Source organism: Leopardus geoffroyi, chromosome D2 (assembly GCF_018350155.1).
Source record: "Leopardus geoffroyi isolate Oge1 chromosome D2, O.geoffroyi_Oge1_pat1.0, whole genome shotgun sequence".
Lineage (NCBI taxonomy): Eukaryota > Metazoa > Chordata > Mammalia > Carnivora > Felidae > Leopardus > Leopardus geoffroyi.
The window spans coordinates 49,195,529-49,211,471 of NC_059334.1; the positions used below are offsets into that span (position 1 = coordinate 49,195,529).

At 47.3% G+C, this 15,943-nt stretch overlaps 1 long non-coding RNA gene and 1 other non-coding gene across 2 annotated transcripts; both read right to left on the reverse strand.

Annotated features, from left to right (window-relative positions):
• Positions 1–1,188: 1,188 nt before the first annotated feature.
• LOC123577579 lies at positions 1,189–1,293 on the reverse strand. Its single transcript, XR_006701937.1, has one exon. It is a non-coding gene; the product is annotated as a U6 spliceosomal RNA (small nuclear RNA).
• Positions 1,294–10,897: 9,604 nt separating this feature from the next.
• On the reverse strand, positions 10,898–12,371 carry LOC123577512. The gene is made up of 2 exons (XR_006701888.1): positions 12,211–12,371; positions 10,898–11,111 (listed from the first exon to the last, which is right to left on the reverse strand). It is a non-coding gene; the product is annotated as an uncharacterized LOC123577512 (long non-coding RNA).
• Between the last annotated feature and the right edge of the window lie 3,572 nt (positions 12,372–15,943).

The following is a 15,943-nucleotide window of genomic DNA, read 5'->3' on the forward strand; positions in this document are numbered from 1 at the left end:
GCACTGAACTGGCGGAAGGAAACCCAGCGGCCAGAACGTGCACCAAGGCACGTGGGGGTACTTCTTGCGACAAAGAAGAGACGCAAAATATTTTTTTAAGCTTGTGCTCCTTTTAATTTACCACTTCAAAAAAAAATTTTTTTTAAGTTTATTTAAAGTGGGGGGAGGGGCAGAGAAGGAGGGAGAGGGAGAGACTCTTAAACAGGCTCCACGCTGTCAGCGCAGAGTCCGATGCAGGGCTCGAACCCACCAACTGGGAGGTCGTGACCTGAGCTGAAATCAAGAGTCCGATTCTTAACCAACTGAGCCACCCAGGAGCCCCTCATTTGCCACTTCTGATAGAAACAAGGATACAGAGGACTGTTTCTCTGGTATAAGGGGAAATAATGCAAATATGATGCTATGCGAGCACTGACCCTCTGCTCCTCCACTGGGGACATGAAAGGGAGCCGTGGGCCAAAGGGGACGGAAGTGGGGGCTCCTGCTCACCTCCGCATGGCTGTCCCCATACTGGAGACTGTGGCCAATTTCCTAAGATGTTCTGAGTTTTCAAGGGTAACTGGAAGTGTGCACTTTTAGGTGTCACCTCCCCATTTTCTTTTTTTTTTTTTTTTTCCTTTCTATAACTTACTTACTTTTTGTAACTTACATCCAAGTCAGTTAGCACATGGTGCAACAATGATTTCAGGAGTAGAATCCTTAGTGCCCCTTACCCAGTTAGCCCATCCCCCCTGCCACAACCCCTCCAGTAACCCTCTGTTTGTTCTCCATATTTATGAGTCTCTTCTGTTTGTCCCCCTCCGTGTTTTTATATTATTTTTGTTTCCCTTCCCTTATGTTCATCTGTTTTGTCTCTTAAAGTCCTCATATGAGTGAAGTCGTATGATATTTGTCTTTCTCTGACTAATTTCGCTTAGCATAATACCCTCCAGTTCCATCCACGTAGTTGCAAATGGCAAGATTTCATTCTTTTTGATTGCCGAGTAATACTCCATTGTATATATATACCACATCTTCTTTATCCATTCATCTATCGATGGACATTTGGGCTCTTTCCATACTTTGGCTATTGTGGATAGTGCTGCTATAAACATTGCCTCCCCACGTTCATATAGGGCACAAATCTCATTTTCCTCCCAACTCCAGGAAGACCAGCTATGCAAAATGCATCGCGGACCAATTTTTTTTTTTTTAATATAGCACTTCACAGATTTGTATGTCATCCTTATGCAGGGACCATGCGAATCTTCTCCATATGATTTCAATTTTCATATAAGGGTTGTCAAAGCAAGCACCTCGGCATCCAAATCTGACTTTCAAGCTTGGGCATCTTGCTCAGGTTTTATGTGACATTGACCGGAAATGTCTCTGCCTCAGAAGATCACAACGATTCGCAGACAGTTAACGGATTCTGCAAGCATGACCCAAAGACCTGGGGGGGGGAGCACGGAGACGTTCCCAAGCTTCGTCTTCCCCGAGAGCACTCAGGGAACACCCCGCCCTCTCCTCCTCTGAGGACCAGCCACACAAGCACATCTTGGGCCTGACTGGTTTTATTCTTAGGAAATAAAAATGGGTTCATGGACCACACTGTTCTATATTTTTGGTTTTGTGATAAGAAGGAAAATCGACTCCTCGTCCCAACAGACTGAAGAATGATTTAGTAGATTTTGTTCCAAAGCCTTGCCCTGTTGAGTTGAGGATGTGGCTTTCTTGACAAACATCAATACAAGTTAGCAAAACATTTAGATTTGGCCCCTGAGAATCCCAGATTCAAGGGCTTCTATCTTAATATAAACAGGCTGTGAACTTTCGACTAAAACAGGTAAAGTAATGACAAACAAACCACGATGAGATGAAAACTAATCAGAGGAGAATAATTTTCTGAATTTTTTTGAGAAGTCCTGCTAATCCTGGAGGATGTGATCTCACGTTCCAGCCACGCAGCCTCTGTCTGCGCAGGACAACTGTAGACGCACTGGTGTCCCGGGTTGCGAGGGCACCTTTGCTCTGAGCCCCAGCCACGTGGTGGGAAGGCTTGGCGAACATCTTCCTCCCTCACAACTACTATCTCTTTTTCTCTTTTTCTCTCCTGACCAAGGAGCCCCATGCTTCAGGCGCTCCTTGGTATGTTCCTGCACATCTGCACTTTTCCTTCTCGTTCACATCGTCACAGAATTAAAAAAAAAAAAAAAAAAGGCCTTTGAGGAAGTTAGAACTGGCAAAAATGAAGCTGAGAAAATTCGCTGCCTCTTTCCTTCAGTATATTCCCTGCACAGCAGCCAGTGACCCAGTTAAAATTCAAAGATTCTATCACACCTCTGCTCAGAGCCTGCGGTGGTTCCCTACTTCTCTGATGAAAGCTGTGGTCTTTCAAACGACTTCCCAGTGTCTCTGCGATTTGTCCCTGACTTTCCCCCGACTCACACCTGTGGTTTTATCTCCTTCTGCTCTCTCTCTCTCCTCCATGCATTCCATGAGCTACACTGAGTCCTCAAGCACACTGGGCCCACCCCACCACAGGGCCTTTGCACCTGCTTCTCCTTCAGCCTGGGACCTCTTCCTCAGGTAGGCACATGCCTCAGCTACATGTCTCACTGTCTCATTTCCTTTAGATCTTTACTCAAATGCCACTTCAATGTGGTTTTCTTTTTTAAGTTTATTTATTTATTTTGAGAGAGACAAAGAAAGGATGAGTGGGGGTGGGGGTGGGGCAGAGAGAGAGAGAGAGAGGGAGAGAGAATTCCAAGCAGGATCCTCACTGCCAGCGCTGAGCCCGATGCAGGACTTGAACTCACACAACCGTAAGATCATGACCTGAGCCAAAATCAAGAGTCCAATGCTTGACTGACTGACTCACCCCAGTGCCCCTCATGGTGGTTTTGATTTGCATTTCCCTGATGATTAGTGATGTTGAGCATTTTTTTCAGGCACTTCTAGGCCATTTGTATGTCTTCTTCAGAAAAATGTCCATTCGGGTTCTTTGCCCATTTATTTATTTTTTTTTTTAATTTTTTTTTTTTAACATTTATTTATTTTTGAGACAGAGAGAGACAGAGCATGAACGGGGGAGGGGCAGAGAGAGAGGGAGACACAGAATCGGAAGCAGGCTCCAGGCTCTGAGCTGTCAGCACAGAGCCCGATGCGGGGCTTGAACTCACGGACCGCGAGATCGTGACCTGAGCTGAAGTCAGACGCTTAACCGACTGAGCCACCCATGCGCCCCTCTTTGCCCATTTTTAATAGGATTATTTGGGGGGTTTGCTAGTGAGTTTTCATAGAAACAGGAAATGGAATGGTGGTTGTGAGGGGCTGAGAGCAGGGGGAAACAGAGGGCTGCAGATCAAAGAACATAAACTTCTAGTTATAAAAAGAATCAGTCCTGAAGATCTAATGTACAACAGGGTGACTACAGTTAATGATACGGTGCATATACCTGAAAGTTGCTGAACGTAGATCTTGAGAGTTCTTACCAAAACAAACAAAACTAAACAAAACACAAAGACAAAAACAAAACAAAACAACAAAAAAAAGGAGTTAACTGTTTAAGGTGATGAAGGTGCTAATTATCGGGATCTCGGTAATCATTCCACCATGTATATGGATATCATATCCTCACGGTGTACATTTTAAATATACACAAGGCGGGTGCTTGGATGGCTCAGTCGGGTAAGCCTCCAGCTCTTGATTTTGGCTCAGGTCGTGATCTCACGGTTCACGAACTCAACCCCCCCACATCGACCGCCGCCCCATTGGGCTCTGTGCTGGCGGCGTGGAGCCTGCTTGGGATTCTCTCTCTCTCTCTCTCTCTCTCTCTCTTTCTCTCTCTCTGCCCCTCCTTGCTTGTGCTTTCTCTATCTCAAAATAAATAAATAAATAAATAAATAAATAAATAAATGTCTTTTTGTCGATCATTCCTCAGTGAAGTTGGGGGAAAACAGTCACATCCCTGAGGTTGTCCCTGGCCACAGTATCTAGCTCCTCGATTCAGTGTCCCCAGCTCCACAGACCCTTCCAGTCCTTCTCCTCCTGTTCCGTTAGCCCTCCTCACTCATTACCTGAGGGGCAGCCTGCTTTACGTGTTACCTTGTGAACTACCTCCCTCCCAGACCGTTACCTCCCTGAAAGCAAGGATTTTGTTCTCTTTGCTTGATTCACAGTTGATTCTCAATAAATGTTGAAATTTTTACTCCTTTTTTTTTTTTCAAGAAAAAAAAAAAAAACACTGAGTGAAAATAGTATATGTGCCCTGGCAAGGGGACACTAATGGAACTGGACCCTTAGAAAGCACTGTTCCCCTGTTCTTCGCTCTGGGGGGACCCGGACAGGCCCCTTGTCGTCTCTGAGCCTCAGTCACCTGTGTAAAATGGGCCCAGTTGCACCTGCCTGTGTTAACGTCCAGGAGGTTTGTGAGATGCTAGTGAAAGAACAGGGCCAAAAGTCCCTCCAAACACTGCCTGATGTCTCTGGCGCGGGGCACTTACGAGAATGAACTAGACACTCGGCCGGCTCCAGGAAGCCCTGAGACCTCTTGCGTCCTGCCTGTCACAGCAGAGGTCCTTTCCTTCATTTGGAGCGCAGTAAAATTGTTTTCAGAGTTTATATCTCAATTCAGGGCCTCGAATGAGATCCCCAAAGTACTGGGGAATCCGTGCAAAGTTCCAAAAGAGGTCTGCTAGTGAGTCATCGGGCAGGAAACATTTCCCTTCTTCACCAGCCACCACAACCATGCCCTTTGAGAAATGCTCCAGGCATTGGAGGACACAATTACAAACAGGCTAATGACTGGTGGAATGTATTTAATGAAATCTAAGTGGCTCTTTTGGGAAGCCTCGCTTCAAAGGGGGGCACTTCTGAGGGGCTCATGGGTAACAACCATCCCAAATTTAACACCGATGCGCCCATATGTACAAAGAAAACGTTGCTTTTTTTTGTTTATGTTTTCCTGTAGCTGTTTAAAAAAAATTTTTTTTTATTGCTTGTTTATTTTTGAGAGAGAGAGACAGGCAGAGGGTGAGCCAGGGAGGGGCAGGGAGAGAGGGAGCCACAGAAACTGAAGCGGGCTTCAGGCTCTGAGCTGTCAGCGCAGAGCCTGATGGGGGGCTCAAACCCATGAACCGCGAGATCATGACCTGAACGGAAGGCGAACGCTTTTAACCGACCGAGCCACCCAGGCGCCTCGCCTGTGGCTGTTTTAATCTTCTACCTGAACCCCCACCCACAGTGAGTGGAGACCCGGAGCAATCGAAGGCAACTGTGGCTTTCCGGTAAACAGCATCTCATTGTGTTTCTGGTTTAAATAGTCTCTTTTAATAAATAGTCAACTCTGAGTGCAGCTGTTCACTCCGGTGGTCGCTCCCTCCCTCCTTCTCCGAATGGTGATCCGGGTGTGAGCACAAGACCTGGGACAAGGGAAGCAGCAGCTCACTGAGGGGCAAGGAGCTGTGGCCCTGCCAGTGGCCGCCACGGGATGTAGCTGGGTGGGGGGATGCAGCTAGGTGGGGTCTGGTCTGCCTGCAGCCAGCGCACCGCCCCAACAGCTGCTCTCACAGCAGGGAGGGCACCCCTGCGGCGACTGCCACTGGCCCAGCCTGGGCCCCTGGCCTCTGTCATCGTCAGTGCCTCTCTCCTCCCAATACTAGACTGTTGCTGGTTCACACTGAACTTCACACGCTCTTATTTTGGCAAACGGGAGCTCCGGGACCCCACGCGTGCCTGGCCTAGATCGCAGGGACTCAGGAAGACTGCTCGGGCCTGACCATCTAGATACCTGCCACTCATCCCAGCCTGAACTGTATCTGCTATCGAGCCAAGGTGGGGCTTCTCTCAAGAGCCTGGAACCTCAGTCGTTTATTCCCTCAACAGATACCTATCGAGCGATCCTTTCTGTGCCACGAGCTGTTGCAGGTGCTGGAGACTGAGCAGCAAACAAAACCAAAGCCCCAGTCCAGAGGGAAGAAAATGACAGTGAGCAAGCAAATGAAATACAGTGTGTCAGAGGGTGAGACATGCTGTTGAGAGACATGTATCCAGCAAGGCTGACGACAAGAGGGAGCTGTCTAAAATAGGGTGATCAGGGAAGCCTTCTCCGTTACGGTGGTGTTTGAAAAGATTTGAACGGGGACCTGGAATTGGTGAGGGGCGAGTTATGAGACCCTCTGCTGGAGGAATATTTCAGGGAAAGAGAACAAACAGCAAGTGCAAAGGTCCTGAGGCAAGAGCACGCTTAGTGGGTTTGCAGAACCACATGAAGTCTGTGGTCGGCCAGTCAGAGAAGGCTTTAGAAACACCCACGTAGATGTGGGAGTGCCTCAGAACACTGAGCAGCTGGCTTCCCTTTTGCCAGTAGCCTCCTACCTGGTTTCTCTGTCCTGACTGTTCTCTGACTCAAGAACCAGCCTTGCCGTGATGGTGAGCTATGGAGCCTGAGGTCTGGTTTCTTTGTTTTCCCTTTGTCTTGTTCCTTCCTCCCAACTTCTGACCCAGGAGAGGCGGTGTCTTTCTGTCACGTTGGAGAGCTCCCCCTCTCTATCCTGAGCGCGCTCTATTCGAGGCACTGGCTGCCTCTGTCCCAGCATCTCTTCAAGAATATTCATGTAGAGAACAGGAGGAGCCTGAGGAAAGGAGCAAGACACGACGGGTTGATATCCAATGAAGGCAGTGGGCATCCAGAAGCCAGGGTTTGTGATTTTCCTCTACCTACAATATAACACGTTGGCCGGCCACGGTTTCAAGGATGATGGCAAAAGATGTAACACTCCTGAGTCAGAGACAAAGGGCCTTAGCACTCACGACACAGGCAGAAGGAGTATCAGTGTCTGCATCAGATCCCCTTGCCCCCACCTTCCATGTCAACGAGGCCGAGAGGTTCGTGTGGCTACGGCACGTGCAGGGAGTTCGCATCATAGCTGAGAAATCACGCACTTGGGGAATCTTTTATAATATGCGATTAGCGCCCCTGACTCCTGCCCCTGACGAAGACATTATCTTTGCCACCCTGGACAATTCAGCAAGCCTGCCCTTTGCTCTGGAGGGGACAGACACTACCTCTGTCTTCCCAGGCTGTTCTCGACGTGAACGTTCTTGGAGAGATTCTGGGGCAAAGGCAGCCGATGCCTCTGCTCACAAGAAATGGGAAAAGCACACGACCTGTTGGCTCCCAGCATGGCAGGTGGGAGCTCAGCCTGTGGAGGTTCAGGAACAGGCCACCGTCACCCCAGAGCTTCTGGTCTTGGCGAGAACGGATAAAAAATAGAAAGCTGAAGACTGTGTCCCTATCACTCGAGGATCAGCTTGGCCTTTTTGTCTCTGGTGCCGCCTCAAGAGTAAACAAAAATGGGCCCAGACGCAAAACACAGGCAAGACTGAGGAGTTTGGCAACTGGAACATTCCTCCCCACCAGGCACGTTTTCTGTCGGAAGTCATTGGCCCCGGGCTGGCTGGGCCCACAAACACCTCAATCCATCACTGACAGGCCGTTCTGGCAGCAGCCTCTGGAGCCACATCTCTGGGCCGAGACCAGCAATTAAGTGTTTAGATTCAAATCAACATTTATAACAGCCTTGGGGACCTTTCCAGAGCTCTGGAGACTGAATAAGCTACTATCAATACAATCGTATGAAGTCAAATTACGAGAGAAAAGTTTTACACAATATGCTGCATATGGAGTTATTTTGACAAGAAGTTTAGTTTGCTTTTCTTAAGTCTTCTCTGCTTGTGTAAGAGTATTAATTACTCACTAATCTACTTAATTTGATTAAATGTCTTTATTTTGTTTATTTATTTTTGAGAGAGAGGGAGCGTGAGTAGGGGAGGTACAGAAAGTGGTGGGGGGGGTGGGGGGGGGGACAGAGGATCCAAAGCGGGCTTTGTGGTGACAGCAGAGAGCCCGAGGCGGGACTCGAACTCACAAACCGTGAGATCGTGACCTGAGCCAAAGTCAGACTTTCAACCAACGGAGCCACCCAGGCGCCCCTGGAAGAAAATGGTTGAGCATTTACTATAAGTTGGTCCTGACTGAGCGTGAGGATACACAGATAATCAGGTATGTGGCTGCCTATTCTCCCAAGAAGCTCACAGCCATCTCAGTGATAGGGTCCTCTGAGAGGCGGAAAGTGCCAGAGACTTGGGCAAAGCCAGCGTCTGACTCAGACACGGGGCACTGACCTCTCTTAATCCTATCATCGGCGTGGGGACGATCCCCGTCACCCCTGCTCCTCATCCTTTACTGTCTCCTCCTTCTCAGATCCTTATCGGCTGTGCCTTGCAAATGCCCACCTGGGTTGCAGAAAATTTTTAGGGCAAACTGGTCAAGAAAGTGAAAATCCAGGATTACTGAGCATACTCAGTGCACGAAGCAAAGGTAGGGCCAGCTGGGCAAACAAACGTCTGTTTATGATAGGTGAAGGGATTGCGAGAATGAATGGATGGATGGCTGGATGAATGATACAAAAGCGTGAATTCTGGTAACAGGAAAAATGGAAAAAAGGAAAAACGAAATTGACACCCCTAGGATGGCCGCTATCAAAAAAAAAAAAAAAAAAGGAAAGGAAGAAGCGTTAGTGAGGACGCAGAGAAATCGGAAGCTTTGCGCATCGTGGTGAGAATATAAAACGGCTATTGAAGACCGTATGGCAGTTCCTCAAAAAATAAATATAATTTTTTGTGAGGCAGCAACTCCATTTCTGGGTAGTGTACCCAAAAGAAGTGAGACCGAGGACCTGAACGGACATTTGTACATCAATGTTAAAGCAGCACTGTTCACGATACCTGAAACAGGACCAAAAAATGGTGTGTGTATACATTATATATATACATATATAATGTATACACACATATATATAATGTATATTATGTATATATATGTGTATATATATATTATATATATTACACACACGCACACACACACATATATATATAATATTCCATTGTGTGTGTATAGACACGCATACATACAATGGAATATTATTTAGCCGCCAAAAGGAAGAAATTGTGATACAAGCTGCAACCCGGATGAACCTTCAGGACATCACACTAAGTGAAATAAGCCAGACACACACAAAAACAAATATTGCGCGATTTCACTGACGTGAGGAAACTAAAGCAGTCAAAATGATAGAGACAGAAAGTGCACGGGGCGCCTGGGTGGCGCAGTCGGTTAAGCGTCCGACTTCAGCCAGGTCACGATCTCGCGGTCCGTGAGTTCGAGCCCCGCGTCAGGTTCTGGGCTGATGGCTCAGAGCCTGGAGCCTGTTTCCGATTCTGTGTCTCCCTCTCTCTCTGCCCCTCCCCCGTTCATGCTCTGTCTCTCTCTGTCCCAAAAATAAATAAACGTTGGAAAAAAAAATTAAAAAAAAAAAAAAAAAAAAGAAAGTGCGTGGTTGCCTTGGGCTAGAGAGAGGGAGGAATGGGGAGTGACTGTTGAACGGGAACAGAGTTGCGTCTTGAAAAAGTTCCAGAGGTGGATGGTGGTGATGGCTGGGCAGCAATGTGAATGCCCTTAATGCCACTGAACTGCACAGTTCAACGTGGTTAAATGGCAAATTGCATGTGATGTGTATCTTACCACAATAAAAAAAAAAAAAAAGGTAAACTATTCAGTGAGTTATCAGTTGAGAAATTGATGGCAGTTTTCACTTTTTAGCCAGATGTTTTGGCGTCATCTGGACATGGCCAAAGTGAAATGATGAAGGATTTGGGAATTGAAGCCAGGACTCTGGAGTCTCAAGTGACTGTGATAATTACTGCATTTCATTTCCTGTATATAAGGCAGATTGAGTTCAAGACCAAAAGCAATATTCCAATGGGCTGTGATTAATTGCCCCTCCTGTGTTTAAATGGACCTCCTCATGGCTTTTGCTATTGTTCGGCACAAATAATTAGGGCAGTTTCCACTGCAGAGTTTGTGCTCGTGCATGTCCTCGTAGAGAACAACAACAACAACCAAAAGGCAATTTCTGTTCAGTGCTTAATGAGATTTCAGACTTGGAATATGTTAATCCACAGTTAGATGGTGAACACAAGGCTTTAGCTGGGAAAGGGAAGCACCAGCCTTCCCGCCCTACACCAGCCTGTCGTTTGCTTATACCATCTCGCTTAATTTTCCTAGGGATGCTATGATGTATACTTTATCTCTTCTTTATTTATAAATGAATCTCAGAGAGGTTAAGTAACTTACCCCGAGTCACACAGATGGCAAATGGAAGGGTGGAAAGTTGTACTTTGCTCTGATTCCAATCACATCATGCTCTTGAAACGGCAATAGAACGGCAATAGAATCCTGGACTTTCCCTGAATAACTACAGTGTTATTCATCTGGTTATTTATTCGCTCGGCCACGTAATAGTGTTTTATACTTATAAATATAAAACAAATAATTGTTCTTCACTTCCTGTATTCCAGTGATAGGCTCTGAGGATAGAGACGTAAGATACTCTGGAGCTATCTCATGGATCAACGTTAGTGACAGGGAGACTCAGGTAAAAGACTGCGATTTTGTGCTATTGCAGAGATATGCACCGGTAGGAGATAGCACACGGGAGGTAATGTAGCCCAGGCCACTTTGCAGCTGAGATAAGGATACGAAGGGTCAACAGACAGAAAAAATGAGAAGCAGGCATTTCAATCAGAGAAGAACACCAAACTCCCCGTAGTACACTTGGAGAACAGATTAGAAATGAGGGTGGGGCTGAGGGCTTCGGATTTTATGTTGAGGTAGACAGTGAACAGGGAGCCACTGACATTCTTAAAAGAGAAAATGACAAAAGCATTAAGTTTGTGATTTAGAACGCTCACTCTGATACACGGAGGATGGAGATGGGGGGTGGCGAGCCAACACAGAGACAAGGAGACTATATTAACTTCCTGAGGCCATCGTAACAAATTACTGCAAAGAGGGGGAGCTCAAAACAACAGAAATTTATTCTAGCATGGCTATGGAGGCTAGAAGTCCAACATCAAGGTGCCTGCAGGGCCAAACTCCCTGTGATGACTCTAGGGAGTGCCCTGCCTTTCTCTCAGCTTCTGGTGTTGCGGGCAGTGGCAATCATGGTTGTTCTTTGGCTTGTAGGCGCGTCACCCATGGCACTCTCCCCGTGCACTGTCTCCTCTTCCTGCAAGGACACCGGCCATATTGACTCAGGGTCCACCCTGCTCCCACATGCCCATATCTTAACTTGATTGTGTCTGCAAAGACTATTTCCGAATAAGATCACATTCACAGGTATTAGGGGTTAGGACTTAAATATACACATATACATACATATATGTGTGTGTGTGTGTGTGTGTGTGTGTGTGTATTAAAGGGGCACAGTTCAACCCACGCCAGAGACCAGTTAGAGGACTCTTGTAATTGCCCAGCTGAGAAATGACGAGGTACTGAGCAGCAGCAGAGACCCAGAGAAAAGGAAGGAATGGGAAGGAGAGCTGGTCAAGCCTGAAAGTGGTGTGGGTTACGGGCCACTGGGAGGCAAAGGAAGAAGATTCCTGGGAAGACAAAAGGGGGAAAGGTGGGACACACAATGACTTAGTCATGCACATAAGAGGGCTGGCGGTGATGGTGTTGATCTTTCACTCTTTCAGACAGTAGAACCCTCTATTGTCTCTGACATAAAATGCCAACAATTGACCTGGGCAACATTTGAATCATCCAAGTCTGGCCCACACCTCTCTCTCCAGCCTCGTCACTCACACCCCTGCCTTTCCCCCAGTGTGCACACATGAGCAGGAGCGGGCATGCACACAAACACGTGCACACACACACACACACACACACACACCAGGCAGTCATTCTCTCCTTTTGTTCACCTTGCTCCTAAAGCACATACAGATAGGTGGTATCTTGTGCCTGGCTGTGTCTGCCTGGTGTGCCGTGAGGGAGAGCATAGTCTTGCCCCTGCCCATCTATCACCCTTGGGGAAAGGATTAATCCTGCCTGTCCCTCACCTTCCACGGTATGCTGAGTCTAATCTGTACCTACAGGTGTTGTGCTCATCCGGGGTCATTGTGTCTGTCTGACCCACCCCCCAGAGTAAGTACAGATGGAGAGATCAATATTTTACTCATCTTTGTACCCCCAAGGCCTCACAGGGCCCATCCCAGAGTAGAAGCTCAAGAAATATTTTCTGAGAAGAGTGAACTGGATTGGCTCTTCGAGGAATGTTGCTGGAGTCTACTACAGTTCAAGGGCATGGACTTTGAGGTCAGACACACCTGCATTTGAATCCTGGTTCTGACACTCAGCAGCCCTGTTCATTAGGGGCATTTTGAAAACTTCCCAAGCTTCATTTCCTTGCTTGAGAATGGGGATCCCGACAGTGGGGCTCCAAGACAAGTCAGTGAGATCACAGGTGTAAAGCATCCGACCCACTACCTGACAGATCACTACCAGCTCAGAACACGCTGGTTACCATGGTTACTGTTCTGAGGCCTTCTGGCCCTTGAGATATCCTGCCCCGCCCAATAGACTGATGGGATTTGTGAGTCCCCGAAGCTCTAGCCCCTCCTACCACTCTCTTGCCCCAAGGTACCCATAACATTATGATGTAATTGAGAAATACATGCATGATTCTTCCCTCAGTCTTTACGGTTTGGGTATTGAGCAGTCATGAGACATTGGGATGTCATCAAGAACAGCTGTTTGGGGAGGAAAGTTCCAGGAGGAACATAAAACCAGAAATGTGCCAAGAGTATGTATAGGAGTTAAACAATGTTCTTTACAGTTTGCAGATAGGATGGGAGCTCGACGCAGGGACAAGAGCCTGAGCTGGCGTCTCCCCGTCCAGTCCTGGCTCCGTCTCTCATGGGCTCTCAGACCTGCATTGTCTCGGCCTTTTCATGGGGCTGTTGTGACACCTGGAAATAATGTGTACAAACTGACCAACCCAATGAACAACAGTAACTACTCAATAAAAGGTGCCCCCGTTTTCTGTCATTAAGATGATGGTGAGGGTGGAGAGAGAAATCAGAGACCCTCTGTAGGGAGTCCTCATGGTAATTCAACCCCAGGGGACACTTAGCACTCTCTCCCTGGTGCCAGAGGGGAGCTCTGGAGTCCAAGAGAATGTGTGTGGACTGCTTGGCAGTATACCCGGAGAGACCAGAGGTGACTGTCCTGAACCCCAACAGAACCCCACTCCTTTGTCCTGCCTGGTTTGTCAGGCAGGTGCCCAGGCTCCATCTAGGTAACAGTCAAGCCCACGCTGGTAGCTCCATGGGGTAGGCATCTCGAAAGAAGTGAAAGAGAGAGAGGTGGCTGGAAGCAAGCTCACAAAAGGATCCAGTGAGTGGGATGGGGGAGCATGAAGCTTTGAAGTAAAGAGGGTTTGGGGAAGGAAGAGAAAGCAAGGCACCCAAGCAACTGTGCGCTGACTCTGAAGCTTTTATTTGGATATCTTTGGAAATGTCTGCGGGAGGCCCACAAAGCACAATAAACTGCCCAGTGTCTTTGAGAACTGGGAGGTCCTTATTTTAATTCCAGTGGGAATTTTTATTGGCCTCGGGAGGTCTTTAAGCCTGATGTCATGAACCAGATGCTGAAGGACGTGCCTCTAGTCCTGCCCTGGGATTCTGTAGCTGACTGATCTCGACCAGCCCCTCCACCTTAGGGGTTCCAGCCCCTTCTCTGTGAGGGGTAGGTTGGAGAATTGGGTCTCTTGGCTTCCTTGTGACATTTTGTAACGTTTAATTTCAGATTCCCGATCTCCCGTTCCGATTTTTTTTTTTTTTTAGTTGGAAACTACAACTTAGAAAAGAATATTCTTGCTTTCACTTTCTATATCATTTCCTAGATACCAGGCTCTGCATCACAAAATTGCCCAGGAAGCCGATTAAAAACATCCTCCAGTGGGAGGGGACCCAGGAACATCTGTCAATTTAACGAGTTCCATAGGTGATTTTCTATGATCACACAACATTAGCCTATCCCGTCTGAAAATATAACCTCATAAGGCAGCTGCTGAAAATTGAACGTGATTCAGTCCCCAAAAGGTGTATCATTAAGCTGTGCTAAATGCCAAGGTCTGTGCTAGCAAAGTGAAGTCAAAACTTGAGAGACAGGACCTGGGTGGCTCAGTCGGTTCAGCATCCAACTCTTGGTTTCGGTTCAGGCCATGATCTCCAGATTCATGGGTTTGAGCCCCGCCTCGGGCTCTAGGCTGACAGTGTGGAGAATGCTTGGGATTCTCTCTCTCTTCCTCTCTGTCTGCCCCTCCCTTGCTCGTGCTCTCTCTCTCTCTCTCTCTCTCTCTGTCTCTCAAAAATAAATAAAGAAACATGAAGAAATTAAAAAAAAAAAAAAAAAAAACACAAAACTTGAGAGACAAATACCAGCCTTCACCAGTGGGGCCTGAAGATGTCTGTGAACCACTGAGGCTGAGCAGTGTGTCTGGGCCCCAAGGGTGCAGCTTGTCAAAATGGCCTCTGGACTTGGACAAATTCTCCTCTCATTGTGTACCTGATGTGGCCGTCCACGCTATAGGCCACACGGCCTTTGGTTTGGGCTCAACACACAGGGCACGTATGTTGAGTTGCTTTAGAAGAACAGGAAAGAATTTGTGCAGCTACCACCATTTCATAGCCCTCGTGGGAAGGCGTGTGGTCGTGGGATCTGGGTGTCCTCTGTGGCCATGGTTACGGCAACACCAACGTGCTCACCGTAGATCTGACCTTCAACCATGGCTGCCCAAGAAGAAGCTCTACTGTGACTGGTTCCCGGGAGGCCACAGGCTAGACAGAGGGCAGAAGCTCAGACCCTGGTGGCCCCCTTTGAAGAAGTGGAGGCAGGAAGTACAGGTCCTTTCATCTACTGGGGCTGCTACAGGGGTCCTGACATTTGGCTCAGATTGCACAGGAGGCAGCAGTGGCCCCTTGGCAGGTTTGGTTGGCCTCTTTTACTTCTGGGGACTTACAGGCTCACCCACCCCATCCTCCGCCAGGATAGGGTCCTTCCCCAACAGCACCAGGACAACAGGCAGATGTTGCCAGTTGAAAACATAGGCTGGCTTGTGCTTCTTTAGTTGAGAAATTTTCCATTGAAAGAAAAGGCGGTTGAATACGATTTACATTTTAAAAAGCAGTGGCATTAAGTAGCATACAATTCTTTTTGCCTTCACTCTTACAGTCCATGTTCATTTCTGACGTTGCTGAGGTCAGCATCACTTTCCCCTATCCTGTTCAGTGAATTTAACTAATACATTTTTAATACAGTTATGTTAGTTACCTTTTTATTTGCCATAATGTACAGTCCATCCTGACATCCACTGACCTCCTAGTTGATTTCTTACAATTTACATACATTAAAGTCCACTTTTAATTCTATAAAGTTCTATGGGTTTTGATAAATGCATCGTGTTGTATACCCCTCAATCATTATGGTATCATAAAGAGTAGTTTCACTACCCTACAAATTCCCCTATGTTCCGTCTATTCAATCCTCCTGCCTCCCCAAACTCTGGCACTTAACTGATCTTTGTCTCCACTCTTATCATCTTTCCTGTCCCAGAATGTCATAAAAATGGAAATGAAACATTGCAGACAACAATAGAAACTGTGGCCAAACATGCGTTATACCCAGAGCCTTACCCATGCCTGATTTAGATGAGAAGGTTGGAGAATGTTGATTTGATGAGACTTGAGTGAAGTTTTGTACTTGAGGGCTGTAATGGATTGAGACTGTGGGGACTTGGCATAGGGCGCCTGTATTTTGCATGTGGGATGGAGATGATTTGGAGCCAGAGGGTAGACTGATAGGCAAAAATAGTATCTCCTGAAGACCCTGGAATCTGTAAATATGTTACCTGGCATGGAATTGGGGACTTTGTGGGTGTGGTTGGGTGAAGGACCTTGCGATGGGGAGATTGTTACGGACTATCAGGCTCTCAGGGCGGGCCTACTGTAATCTCAATGGTTCTTATAAGTGAAAGAAGGAAGCAGGAAAATCAGATCA